Consider the following 15,000-nt stretch of genomic DNA (forward strand, 5'->3'; position numbering starts at 1 on the left):
GAGATGGCGGCCTGGAGTGCAGTCTAGAAGCCGGCACCACCTCCTTGTCCACGGCGCCTCCAGTGACAAGAAGCCTCCGGTCCTGACATTGCGGAAGACCCCCTGTCCAGACGGCCATCACAAAGGTCTGCAGTGAGGCTCCTAGGTTATCCCTTCAGGTGTCATCCTCTTTTTCCCTGATAAGACCCCTTTCACACTATAAAATTCAGCCATTTTAAAGATCCGTTTGATGTTCCATTATGAAACCCCTGACAATCGGCAGTTAACCCCTTGGGGACGAAGGGTTTTTCCACTTTCGTTTTTTTTCCTCCTTACCTTTTAAAAATCATAACCCTTTCAATTTTGCACCTAAAAATCGATATGATGGCTTATTTCTTGCGCCACCAATTCTACTTTGTAATGACATCAGTCATTTTACCCAAAAATGTACGGCAAAACAGAAAAAAAAAAAACATTGTGTGACAACATTGAAGAAAAAACGCCATTTTGTAAATTTTGGGGGCTTCCATTTCTACGCAGTAAATGTTTCGGTAAAAATGACACCATATCTTTATTCTATAGGTCCATACGATTAAAATGATACCCAACTTATATAGGTTGGATATTGTTGTACTTCTGGAAAAAATCTTATATATATATTTTCATCTTCTGACCCCTTTAACTATTTTTCCGCGTATGGGGCGGTATGAACACACTGATCTTTTACATTTATCAATGGTTTCTCATAGGAAACCATTGATCGATGATTCTGCCGCTTGACTGCTCATGCCTGGATCTCAGGTACTGAGCAGTCATTTGGTTATCGGACAGCACAGAGGAAGGTAAGGGGAAACTCCTCGAGTCCTACAGCTGTTTGGGATACCTAGATTTTGCCGCAGTGATCCCGAACAGCCCCCTGAGCAAACCGGGAGCAGTTTACTTTCATTTTAGATGTGGCGTTCCACTTTTAAGGGTTAATAGCGCGCAGGAACTGCGATCAGTGCCGCGCGCTATTAGCCACGGGTCTCGGCCGCTGTTAGAGGCCCCGCATTATAGAAAGGGAGTGGTCAGAGGACGTACAGGAATGCCCTCCGTCCCCAACAGGTTAAACGGCCGTTACAAAATCCCATACGGCCGTTGTAAAAATCCCATAGACTATAATGGGCTTTTCTATTATCCGTCTTAACCCATTATAGCCCTTTATTAATAACTGACGTTATTTTGTGACGGGAGAATGAAGAGAGCATGCACCATTTCTCCCGTTACTATCTTCCGTCACAAAATAATGTCCATTAATAATAACGGCCTTATGGGATTTTGTAACAGCCAATTAAAGGCCGATTTTCAGGGTTTTCATAACCGAACATCAAACGGATGAATTTTATAGTGTGAAAGGGGCCCAAGACTTAAAGGGGTACTCCGCTGGAATATATATATTTTTTTAATCAACTGGTGCCAGAAAGTTATACAGATCTGTAAATTACTTCTACTTAACCCCTTAAGGTAACACCTATACTATGTGCACAAGAAAAAACGTCCTAACAATACACAATTTGAAAAGATTAAAAATATTAAATTCTTTATTGATATGAAAAAGTAACATTAAAAAGTACATATAAGAAATCACACAAAGGGACAAATGGGGAAAAAAACGGGATACTGGGATGAAGGTCCTGATCACATAGTGGACTATATGTCTGAACAGAATGTAATGCTTTATCAGCGTTATCGGCGCTCCATTACTACAGCCTGCATAGGCCATCAGCATTATTGGAGCGCCGATGGGACAGGAAGGAGGCAGGTAAGTAACCTCCGTCTGTCCTCTGAGCTGATCGGGACCCGGCAGCATTATGCCGCCGGTGTCCCGATCAGCTCCACTGAGCTACCGGCAGTCACCAGCATTTTAGACGCCGCGATCAGCTTCGATCGCCGCGTCTAAAGTGTTAATGCCGGACATCACTCGGATCGGTGATGTCCGGCATTAGCCAGCATGAAGAGAACTCAGCTCTTGAGCCCTCTTCATACACCCGCTGCACGGCTGTGCCGTTTATTAACGGCACCCAGCCGTGGTGGGGTTAATTCACCTCCCAGCACTGTCACAGTCGGCCACACATTGAAGGGACCGGGCCGCGCTGCAGAGAGCTAACTTACCGCCGGAGCCTGCTCGCTTGTTTAATTGTCTGCTCCAGTGCGGCACGTCCGGCCCCTTCATTGTGCGACCCACTGTATAAGCATCCATGGCGAACTATGGCCGCGTGCCCACAGAGGGTGCCATAGGTTTGCCATCACTGCCCTATAACAAACCCCATTAGAGATGAGCGAACTTACAGTAAATTCGATTCGTCACGAACTTCTCGGCTCGGCAGTTGATGACTTTTCCTGCATAAATTAGTTCAGCTTTCCGGTGCTCCGGTAGGTTGGAAAAGGTGGATACAGTCCTAGGAGACTCTTTCCTAGGAATATATCCACCTTTTCCAGCCCACCGGAGCACCTGAAAGCTGAACTAATTTATGCAGGAAAAGTTATCAACTGCCGAGCCGAGAAGTTCGTGACGAATCGAATTTACTGTAAGTTCGCTCATCTCTACACCTCATGTAATCCCCTTCCTTCTTGGGGGGGGACAGCATTTTTCTGGATGGGCAGGTGCTTCAGATACTGGCTAACTTTATTGCTGCGGACAAAGAAGCGCCCCAATGAAGAGTGCCCATAGGCAGAGCCGGCCCTGCATCTCCTGATGACAATGCATCTCCAGGAAGATTGCGCAAAAAGAATTGATACGTCAATTCTTTTTTCGGAGGCTGAACACGTGAACCTGCCCCCCCGCCCCCCCCCCCCCTAAAAAAGTACAATAGGCAGGCCTATTCCACATGGATATCAGTTTTGATCCCTCCTGTAGCACATCCTATAGATTTCAATAGTGACGGTGCTGCAGATTTTTCCAGTCCATTCAGAAAACAATGCAGAATTTTTAGAGGCTAGAAAAATTAAGAGGACACTTTTTGGTGCATTTACCTTATCTATTTGGCATTAACGGGAGCATAAAATCTGCTCTGAAACCCGCGTAGGGTTAAAAAAAAATAAAAAAATAAAAAATCTGCATGGATTCAGCATAAAAATCATCCACGTGAACCGGACACAAGGAGCACAGAGGTCCATAAAACAGACATGTACTTATCCTGTAAGGCAGCAGAAGAGCTAAGAGATTCTGACATTTAATCCTTTACGACAAAAATCTTATTTTAGATAAAAATATAACAGAAATAACCAACACATAATACCATCGCACTTACAAAACCCCTTAAAATTGCCTCAAAATTCCTTTCATAGAATAATTTCCAAATAAAGATCCAAACGCTGAGGGGAAAAAAAAAAAAAAAGAAATGCTGGAAATGTCCTCAGAATGAGCTAGGGCGCGTCCAAGAATGTGTTCCCCGACAAGGCGTACAGATGAGGAGCGCTAACACGGCTCCGACACACTCCGGAGAGCACGGCAAAGGACGCAGCAAGACAAGAATATCAATGAAGGGAGCGGATCCCGGAAACAAAGACGGAGAAGACAAACAGCTGAAGGATGTACAGCAATAAACACAAAAAACAACACGATAACTAGTGTGTACATACATGTACTGTATATAACAACGACTCACACATTTAAGTCATGCTCTGCAATAAACCTATGGTTCTGTTCATACTAAGCCTCCTGGTTCAGGGACAGAATTCCAGAACATGGTAAAGACTAACAAAGATGAAAAGAGTTATTTAAAAGGCAAAAGCGGACTTAAGGCTATAAGGCATCATGTCAGGGCTGCACGATTTGGGGAAAATGTGCGGCTGAGATTATAGAGGTAAATATTGCGATATAATAAACTAATTGTGAAATCCCCCAATTTCATGTCACAACCCCCCCCCCACCCACCATGCCCATGTCACAACCCCCGCCCCACCCACCATGCCCATGTCACAACCCCCCCCCCCCACCCACCATGCCCATGTCACAACCCCCCCCCCCCCCACCCACCATGCCCATGTCACAACCCCCCCCCCCACCCACCATGCCCATGTCACAACCCCCCCCCCCACCCACCATGCCCATGTCACAACCCCCCCCCCACCATGCCCATGTCACAACCCCCCCCCACCCACCCACCCACCATGCCCATGTCACAACCCCCCCCCCACCATGCCCATGTCACAAACCCCCCGCCCACCCACCATGCCCATGTCACAACCCCCCCCCCCACCCACCATGCCCATGTCACAACCCCCACCACCACCACCAACCATGCCCATGTCACAACCCCCCCCCCCCCCCACCCACCATGCCCTTGTCACATTCCTCCCCCCCCCCAAATCCTGATGCTCACCTAACACTAGGAAGAGTTGTTTCTTTATAAACTGGATGTAGATTTTATTAGGTCGTCTTTTGTCTTAAAAAATAAATAAATAAATAAATAAACAAACATTTATTTTTTCCATATTTATGCCACGTAAAAGCCATTCTAGGACATTTTCCTGGGACTGCGTTAACGGAAAACCACATCATAGACCTTCATGTAAAAAGAGGCTCGTAGTTGTGATTTATGCTGAATATTGAAAAAAGGCGACAAATGCCACACAAAATAAAAAAAACACAATGAATAGGACATACTGGGAAGAGCAAAAATGTGACAAACCATAGAAGGGCTTTGAAACAAATTCATTCTAATTTCTCTGGAGCTGGGATTGCTTTGTTAGCTTAGCATACAAGATGTACTCTTCTAGTAATGTCAATACGTTTCATGATTTATATGGAGCCTTTGAGGGAACTGCCATGGGGTCATCATACACCCAAGAACACACATTCCAGTCAAGTGATGTATGTAAAGCTAAAACACACATTATTAGCAGAAATCTCCTCTCACCTACACAGGCTCTGTGTATGTAAAAAAAAACTGTCCCACAGGGGGTAACACTCCATGCACCATATGTAGTAGTGCCACACCTTATTCCTACATCTACAGCTGTACTTTACACAACCTCACACACCTTTTTATTACAGCAAAGCTGCAACACGAGCAACAACAGGATAGAAAATGGCCTATGAACTACCATAGTCTGTAGATAGTACTGGTGTTATAAAAACGTAAACTAACCCTTCATACAAACAGTCCAACATTATTGTGTATGCGACCTAGGGCTGGGCGGTATACCGGTTCATACCGAATACCGAAATTTTTGTGCTGCACGATATGAATTTTAACCCATACCACAAAAACGGTTTGGTCCATCCCCCTCGGGAATGAATGAATGATCAGCTGCAGGGCGCTGTCCCCACATCGGGGAACTGATCATATGTGACCCCCAAGCGCTGTTCTGCCCCCCCCAATCAATCATTAGCCCAGCGCTGCTCTGTCCCCATCGGGGTACTACTCACATATGTCACCCGAAAGCGCTGCCCTTCTCGTCCTCCTGTTTGTTGCGGCCACCGGCACTGACACTCTATACCAGTGGTCTTCAACCTCCAGATGTTGCAAAACTACAACTCCCAGCATGCCCGGACAGCCGTTGGCTGTCCGGGCATGCTGGGAGATGTAGTTTTGCAACATCTTGGGGTCCGCAGGTTGAAGACCACTGCTCTATAGCTGTATCCCTACGCCCGGGCTGCACAAGTTAAACAAAATTAACTTTAACTCACCTTCCCCGTCGGTCTGGACTTGCTTCCTAGGGAATGGAACATCGGACAGCCGGTTTGTCCCCTCCCCCTCAGGAATGAATGAATCAACCCAGCGCTGCGCTGTCCCCATCGGGGTACTACTCACGTCAACCGCAAGCGCTGCCCTCCTCTTCCTCATTTGTTGCGGGCCGCCAGCGCTGACCCTCTATAGCTGTATCCCTATGCCCGGGCTGCAAAAGGTAAACAAAATAAACTTCAACTCACCTTCCCCGTCGGTCCAGACCTGCTTCCTAAGGAATGGAACTTCGGACAGCCGTCAGCTTATCACCAGCCGTAGCGATGTTCCGCCTCGGCCGGTGATAGGTTGAGCGCACTGTCATGTAAGAAGCCGCAGTGCGCTCAGCCTATCACCAGCCGAGGCGGAACATCACTGCGGCCGGTGATAGGCTGACGGCTGTCCGACGTTCACTTCCCCAGCGTAAGGCCGACGTCGGAACATGCGCGAGTTTATTTTTGTTTTCCTATTGCAGCCCGGGCATAGAGATACAGTATAGAGTGTCAGCGCTGGCGGCCAAACAAGCAGGAGGACGAAGAGGCAGCGCTTGCGGGTGACGTGAGTAGTACCTCGATGGGGAGAGTTTTTTTTGGGGGGGGGGGGGGGGGGGAATACCGTTATATACCGTGGAACCGCCATGTTACAAAAAATACCGCGATACACATATTTGGCCATACCACCCAGCCCTAATGTGACCTGAATAGGACTCACTCCCTACTAGAGAAGCAATTCATTTCGTGTCGCAACCAGACAACATACGCCAAAGTCTTAGGCGATCACAACAGATACAGCCTAAACCCTTATAATTTGACACCACCACCACCATAGACAGGCAATGAATGAAGTAATAATGACAATTATTTTGGACCCAATATTATCCATGTTCTCTTTCTAGTACACCCAACATCAGATATCATCCAGGACTCTTCCATGTAGACCTAACACCTACTACAGTGATCCCTGAACTTACAATGGCCTCAACATACAATAGTTTCAACATACACTGGTCTTTTCTGGACCATTGTGACTTGAAACCAGACTCAACATACAATGCTACGGACAGTCCTGATCTGTGAAACGTGTCAACGTCTGGAAGAACCGACCAATCAGAATGGATGTTCATTGGTAAAAACCCCTGTATTACTGAAGCGTATGCACTGAATTCCTGTCTGGTAGCGCCCCCTACAGTACAGGAAGGTATTACATGTTCTGTACTACTTTTAAATCAATGCCACAGTTAGCTGCTCCTTTGGACGTCACGGACGGCTCCATTACTTTTTTCGGACACTGTACTGTGCAGGATCCTGAAGAAGCTCCTGTCCTCTACACAGACAGTGATTACATCTCCCAGCAGATCTTTATTACTTTTATATGTAAGGATTTGCTTTATCTATATTAGTTATTTACTCATTTTTCTTTAATTCTCACTTTTTCCTGTTTTGGATGGCATTTTGGGGCTTCAGAACCAATTACCAAGTTTCCATAGAGTTCTGGTCTCAACATACAATGGTCTTCCTGGAACCGATTAATATTGTAACTTGAGGGACCACTATTCTTCTCAGTAAAGCAAACACCCAAAAACATTATCCATAACACTTCATAGTAGACCCAGCAACCACCAACATTATCCAAGACTCTTTCAAATTGACCCAACATCATCAACCATGACACCTCCCAGGTAGCCCCAACACTCTGGTCTACGAGAGAGTTATGGATGATGATACTTCGTGAAAAGGGGTACTCCGCTGCTCAGTGTTTGGAACAAACTGTTCCGAATGCTGGAGCAGGAAGCTTGTGACGCCATAGCGCTGCCCCTTCATGACATCACGCCCGGCCTCCCTCAATGCAAGTCTATGGGAGGGGGCGTGACAGCCGTCATGCCCCCTCCCATAGACATGCATTGAGGGGGCGGGACATGAAGTCATGAGGGGCGGGGCTATGACGTCACAAGTAGAGATGAGCGAACTTAAAGTGTTTCAATTCGTCAGAAACTTCTTGGCTCGGCAGTTGATGACTTTATCCTGCATAAATTAGTTCAGCTTTCAGGTGCTCCGGTGGATGGAAAAGATGGATACAATCCTAGTAGACTCTCTCCCAGGACTGTATCCATCTTTTCCATCCACCGGAGCACCTGAAAGCTGAACTAATTTATGCAGGCTAAAGTCAGCAACCGCCGAGCCGAGAAGTTTGTGACGAATCGAATCACTGTAAGTTCGCTCATCTCTAGTCACGAGCTCCCGGTGTCGGCTCTAAGGGTTCGGAACAGTTTGTTCCAAATGCTGAGCAGCGGAGTACTCCTTTAAGTCTACTGGGTTAAGTCATGGGCATAGTTACTGGGTATTTGGTCTACAAGAAAAAAAAGTAATGGGTGATGTCTTGGGGTGCAAGTCTACCAAGAAAAGTTTTTTTTTCTCTCCTTTTTTTAAAGGTAGGATCCCAAATAACATCCCTGCCAAATTATTGAAGAAGCCGCCGAGGTCATACAAACAGTGCGGTCTCTCCATTTCCACCAGTCACAGATCTATACGGGCTGTAACTATGAGAAACTGTAATACCGGATACAGCCACCGAGCGTTCAGAGCTGGTACATGGGCACTCACATGATAGCAACTGGCAATTGGTAATGTTGTCGAACCTCCAGCTCTCAGATCCTGATAACTTATCCTAAGGATAGGCCATTGATTTAAAATAAATTAGGGATCGCCCGATATCGATTTTTAGGGCAGATACCGATAATCTGTGGAGGTTAAGGCCGATAGCCGATAACCTATACCGATATTCCGGAGACGCCGCTGCAGATCATTGATTTAAAGCGGGCGCTTTAAATCAATGAATTGCAGCGGCTTTTGCGGTGCCAGAGACCGCCTCTCTCCCCTGCCTGTCCTGCGGTCCTACCACCACCGCTCCCACCTGCCTATCCTTTGCCCCCCCCCCCCCCCCCCCCCCCCACCTATTCCTCTGCCCAGAGACTGCCGCCGCCCGCTTCTTTCCCCCTGACGGTCCTTAGTCCAACCACCACAGCTGCCCCATTGCCTCCCCCATTCCCGGTTTTATAATTACCTGTTCCCGGGGCCCAGGGCCCGCGCTACCTCTGGCTCCGGCGTCGTCCTAAGCTATCACTGTGAGCACTGACGGTGACGTCGCGTTGAGAACGTCACTCGTCATTGCGCAGCGCACAGCGTAACACAGGACGCCACAGGAGCCAGAAGCAGCGTGGGCCCCAGGAACAGGTAATTATAAAATCGGGGATGGAGGAGGCAATGGGGCGGCGGCGGTCTCTGGCCAAGGCGGTGCAGTGGGGGGGTGCGGTGCGGGTTGCGGGGTATTATCGGCAGGTTAATTGCCGATAACGTGCAAAATCATGAATATCGGCCAAATCGATAATCGGTCGATACCTAAAATAAATCCTCAAAAACCTTTTTACATGGTATCTTGGACAATCCACACATGAAGGGCACTAAACCAAAAGGGTTCCAATGCTGAGACCCCAGAAATATTCCAAGCAACGCTACGAGAGTGTCTACATATACATGGACTTACCTTATGAGAAGAATCCGGTCAGCTGTCAGTCCTCACAACCCCTGTATTCCATAAAGAACCATCTGTAGGAACCCCGCTCGTCTCCCCTGCAAAAAACAAACAATATGAGTCCTAAGCATCCCATTACTGATGTTACGTTCTATCAAGACATTAAATCCTTCAATTATACAAGTAAGGTGGTCCCAAAAAACTGTTTATTTGGCCCGTTTCCCCTTCACTTGTGGAAAAGACAAGCAGCTTGAATCCTAGGCCCCCTTTTTGTGGGTCTATATAAAGGAGGGAATACTGTGCAGGTTAATACTGCCCCCATTAGGTAGGTGTAGGATGCTAGGAGTCGGGCCTCCGCAGTTATTGGACCCCAGTATCGAACTCAATCCGACCCCATATTCCTTTCACAATTTTTTTTTTATATCACCAGAAATTGAAGAGTTAACTGCCAAGCACACGCCTTGCCGTACGGGGGATGATGGGTGTTTTTTTTTTGGGTTTGGTCCACATTCGTTTTCTTTAAAGAGAAAGCCAATAAGCTTACTTTTTTTTTTTTTTTGTCTCCGATTCAAAGAGAAAACAAAAGGTCACATGACTCATCCTGGAATCCTGGCGCTACGTTATAAATCACTGGCATCCAACCATTATAAAAGAAATAAGGAGAAGGCCAGACCGAGACTTGTGCCACTTCAGTGACATCATAAAACTTTAAAGTTGCCTTTGTTTTGTTTCATTTATTTTTAGACAGTTTTTAATTAAATTCTTCACACCCATCAGGGGCATTTGACGTTTCCCTACAAAGAGCATTAGTTAAAAGTCGCAGATTAAGCTGGGAGGGAGCAGAACTGAAGAAATGTGTTGCCTCTAGTGGTGGAATGAAGTACTGCAACTAAAAATCTGATGTGCAGGAATAATCACCCTCTTATCCTCTCTTATTTCAATGTAAGCCTCATTAATCGCTCCTTACGTGCAAACATTTTGTTTTTATTTCACACATTATATAGAGGCAGAATTGAATACAATTTTGTGACAGGAGAGAGATAGAGGCCTCAGGTGGGTGCAGATGTCATGGCTTTTTATCCTATGCCCCTCATTGGGATCCTCAGTGATCGGTAGAGGAACCCAAGATCAAGCGTCAAATTATTCTGCAGTGCCACCACTGGTAAAACAAGGCATTACACTGCTCCCCTAGAAACCAATGGACTGTCTGTATAATGCATAGACATGATCAATGGCGATCGCTCCATTTAATTTAGTCCCATATGGCTTTTAGGAGTGATTGTACAATTACACACCATAAAATGATAGCGATCTTAAAAAGGACACTACCCTTTACATCATCTCTCATGTTCTGAATGCAAATTAGGGATTGACCGATTATCCGTTTGGCCGAAATTATCGGCAGATATTCACGATTTTGGACATTATCGGTATCGGCACTTACCTTGCCGATATGCTGATAATGCCCTGCCCCGGCCAGGGACCACAGCCACCGCATTGCCTCCCCCATCCCCGGTTTTATAATTACCTGTTCCCGGGTTCCGCGCTACTTCTGGCTCCTGCGCGCTGCGCAGCGCAATGACGAGTGATGTCCTCAACGCGACATCACCCTCATTGCGCACAGTGACAGCTCAGGACGCCACCGGAGCCAGAAGTAGCGCGGACCCCGGGAACAGGTAATTATAAATCCGGGGATGAGGGAGGCAATGGGGCAGCGGTTGGATTAGAGAGGACCCCAGGACAGGCAGGGGAGAGAAGCGGCTGGCGGCGGCGGTCTCTGGCCCAGCAAAAGCTGCTGCATTTCATTGATTTAAAGCGCCCGCTTTAAATCATTGGTCTGCAGCGGCTTCTGCGGGGCCAGGTGGGTGGGGGGATTGGGGGAAATAGCCAATAATTTATACCGGAATATCAATATAAGTTATCGGCCTGAAAGGTCACAGATTATCGGTATCGGTCGATCCCTAATGCAAATATCTATGTTATCAATTTCAGGACTGGGAGAGGTTGACCATGGCGTAGATGGATGGGATGACTGACAGGAAAACTAGAAAAATTGAGTCATTTCAAATGAATAAAAATTTATTTTATTGATTACATTAAAAACAATAGATTGGGGAAGCTAACAAGGAGGGAAATATGACAGACAAATGGCATCACTACTGCACTTTTTCTATTTTTGTTGAGGTAAGTACTGTATCTTATGCCCTATTAGACGTCTGTCTTTGTACTAGTATGCACAGTTTACCTCAGTCTCTTTTGTATTTCCCAACGAGGTTTACATGTGCTGGCAGCAGTGACGCCATTTGTCCATCCTATTTCCCTCCTCTGTTCGCTTCCCCCATCTATTGTTTTTAATGTAATCAATAAAATTTATTTTTATTTATTTGAAATGACTCAATTTTTCTAGTTTTGATTTAATTCATAAGGAGTTCATATATGAAGCCCTTGCGTACCAGGTTCCCCATTATTTGAGTGGTTTATACCCACCATTTTTATTTTATTTGTTTATGTGTACGATTCTTTGTAAAACCTGTGAGGTACTGTGCTATTTATTTATTAATGGTGACAGGAAGTCCATAAAATCCCAGCCCCCACCTCATTACTTTAGGGACAGATATCAGCCCCTCCTACTATAACACCGCGGAAATATTACAGTCTGATAAATGCCAAAAAAGGGACTGATGACATCATCAGAGGAGTACAGAATGATCCATGTATACTAGAGTGTGGACAGCGGTCATGAGAAGGAACTGATGACATCATCAGAGAGCAGTACAGAATGATCCATGTATACTAGAGTGTGGACAGCGGTCATGAGAAGGAACTGATGACATCATCAGAGAGCAGTACAGAATGATCCATGTATACTAGACTGTAGACAGAGGTCATGAGAAGGAACTGATAACATCATCAGAGAGCAGTACAAAATAATTCATGTATACTAGAGTGTAGACAGCGGTCATGAGAAGGAACTGATGAAGCATTCATTACTTCTCTTGATGATGTCATCAGTTCCTTCTCATGACCGCTGTCTACACTCTAGTATACATGGATCATTCCGTACTGCTCTCTGATGATGTTATCGGTTCCTTTTCATGACCACTGTCCACACTCTCTACTATACTTGAAGCATTCATTACTCTTCTCTCTGATGATGTCATGTATACTAGAGAGTGTGGACAGCGGTCATGAAAAAGAACCGATGACATCATGAGAGAGAAGTAATGAATGCTTCATGTATACTGGAGAGCGTAGACAGCGGTCATGAGAAGGAACCAATGGCGAGAGAGCAGTACAGAATGATCCATGTATACTAGAGTGTAGACAGAGGTCATGAGAAGGAACTGATGACATCATCAGAGAAGTAATGAATGCTTCATGTATACTGGAGAGTGTGGACAGAGGTCATGAGAAGGAACTGATGACGTCATCAGAGAGCAGTACAGAATGATCCATGTATACTAGAGTGTGGACAGAGGTCAGGAGAAGGAACTGATGACATCATCAGAGAAGTAATGAATGCTTCATGTATACTGGAGTGTGGACAGAGGTCATGAGAATGAACTGATGACATCAGAGCAGTAACACAAGCCCCATGTATAGATAGTGTGGACAGGGGTCACGAGAAGGAACCAATGACATCAGCAGAGAGCAATACAGAATGCTCTGTGCATACTAGAGAGAACTAATGACATCAGAAAGCAGCAGAATGTAGACAGGAGTCGTGAGAAGGAACCGATGACATCATCACAGCGCAGTATCGAATGCTCCATGTGTACTAGAGAGTGTGGACAGCGGTCATGTGAAGAAACCGATGACATCAGAGATCAGTACAGAATTATCTATGGGGTGTGAACAGGGGGGTCATCAGACGGAACCGATGACATCATCAGAAACCAGTACAGAATGATTGTGCGTACTAGAGGGTGTGGACAGGAGTCCAACCAATGAAACGACATGGAGCATTCTTTACCTCCTTCTGATGTCATCGCTTCCTGCTCATGACCCCTGTCCACATTCTCTAGTATACATAAAGCTTTCTGTACACTACAGTGTGGACAGGGGTCAGGCGAACAAACCGATGACGACATTATCCGAGGGCACCACAGAACGCTCCAAGTGTCCTAGAGTGTGGCCAGAAGTAACCGATGACATCATCAGAGAGCAGTATACCAGAGAGTGTGAAGAGGCGTCATGAGCCGGGGGGGGGGGGTCTGTGTCATGTCAGAGGTAAAAGCTGCATTTCCGAGCAGGAATTCCGCTGCGCTCTATTTATAACCGCCACTCACATCCTGGCCGACCATCCCTAGAAACCGTGCAGGTCAGGCAGTACCCTGCTGTGCCGCCTCCTACCCATATGCCTGCCAATCTTCCCTTCTCTACTAAACATACAAAGCTGGCACCGTATAATGACGCCACAACAAATTAGTCACAATGGGGGAGATTTATCAAAACCTGTGCAGAGGAAAAGTTACCCAGTTGCCCATGGCAACCAGATTATTTCTTTCATTTTTAACAAGGCCTCTACAAAATGAAAGAAGGAAGCTGATTGGTTGCTATGGGCAACTGGGCAACTTTTCCTCTGCACAGGTCTTGATAAATCTCCCCCAATGTTTCAGGAGATTCTGGACAGTGAAGATCTCTCGTGATCAGCGCGTTGCGATGTATCCGCCATTACTAATCCCACGGAAGATCCTTACGGGTAGACTCCAATGGAAACAGCTGAATGGAAACAATGGAAACAGAATACAGTGGTCCCTCAAGTTACAATATTAATTGGTTGCAGGATGACCATTGTATGTTGAAACCATTGTATGTTGAGACCAGAACTCTATGGAAACCTGGTAATTGGTTCTGAAGGCACCAAAATGTCATCCAAAAATAGGAAAAAGTGAGGATTAAAGAAAAATAAGTAGATAACTAATATAAATAAAGCAAATCCTTATATATAAAAGTAATAAAGATCTGCTGGGAGCTGTAATCACTGTCTATGTCAGTGTTTCCCAAGCAGGGGGCCTCCAGCTGTTGCAAAACTACAACTCCCAGCATGCCCGGACAGCCAAAGGCTGTCCGGGCATGCTGGGAGTTGTAGTTTTGCAACAGCTGGAGGCACCCTGGTTGGGTAACAATGGTTTATGTAGAGGACAGGAGCTTCTTCGGGGTCCTGTACAGTACACAGTGTCCCAAAAAAGTAATGGAGTCACCCTCACCTGGTGTCCAAAGGAGCAGCTAACCCTGATATTGGTAAAGTTTACAGAACATGTAATACCAGACACCAGTCAGTGCATGCGCTTCAGTAATACAGTGAATGCCCATTTTGATTGGTCGGTTCTTCCAGCCATTGACACGTTTCACAGATCTGGACTGTCCATAGCATTGTATGTTGAGTCTGGTTTCAACTTACGATGGTCCAGAAAAGACCATTGTATGTTGAAACTATTGTATGTTGAGGCCATTGTAAGTTGAGGGATCACTGTACCGCATTCACCTGGACACATATTGTGCAACACTACAGCCAGCCATGAAAAGTGGCACCATTGCGCCAGGGTGACAATCAAAGGGCTACAAACTTTTGGCAAGTTTCTAATTTTTATTTTTTTTAATTTTATTTTTTATTCCTTTTTATTTAATTTTATTTTTTTTTATTCGTCATTTGCTAAAATTGGTTTAAACTCTAAAAATCACTAGCTGAAGGCTAAAATCCGCATTGATTTTGCCAAGGAAGAAGAGCAGATTCCACTTCTATAAAAACCCTAATAATTTTTTTTATATCGTTTTTGATTTT

At 45.7% G+C, this 15,000-nt stretch overlaps 1 protein-coding gene across 5 annotated transcripts in view; it reads right to left on the reverse strand.

The window, feature by feature from the left end:
• PTPRA (protein tyrosine phosphatase receptor type A) overlaps positions 1–15,000 on the reverse strand; it is a 192,976-nt gene that overhangs the window by 110,416 nt on the left and 67,560 nt on the right. For all 5 annotated transcript variants that reach the window (XM_056553501.1, XM_056553503.1, XM_056553495.1 and 2 more), the window contains exon 2: positions 9,228–9,313. The gene's annotated coding sequence lies outside the window, so the exon portion shown is untranslated. The remainder of the gene's footprint in view (positions 1–9,227; positions 9,314–15,000) is intronic.

Source organism: Hyla sarda, chromosome 1, assembly GCF_029499605.1.
Source record: "Hyla sarda isolate aHylSar1 chromosome 1, aHylSar1.hap1, whole genome shotgun sequence".
NCBI lineage: Eukaryota > Metazoa > Chordata > Amphibia > Anura > Hylidae > Hyla > Hyla sarda.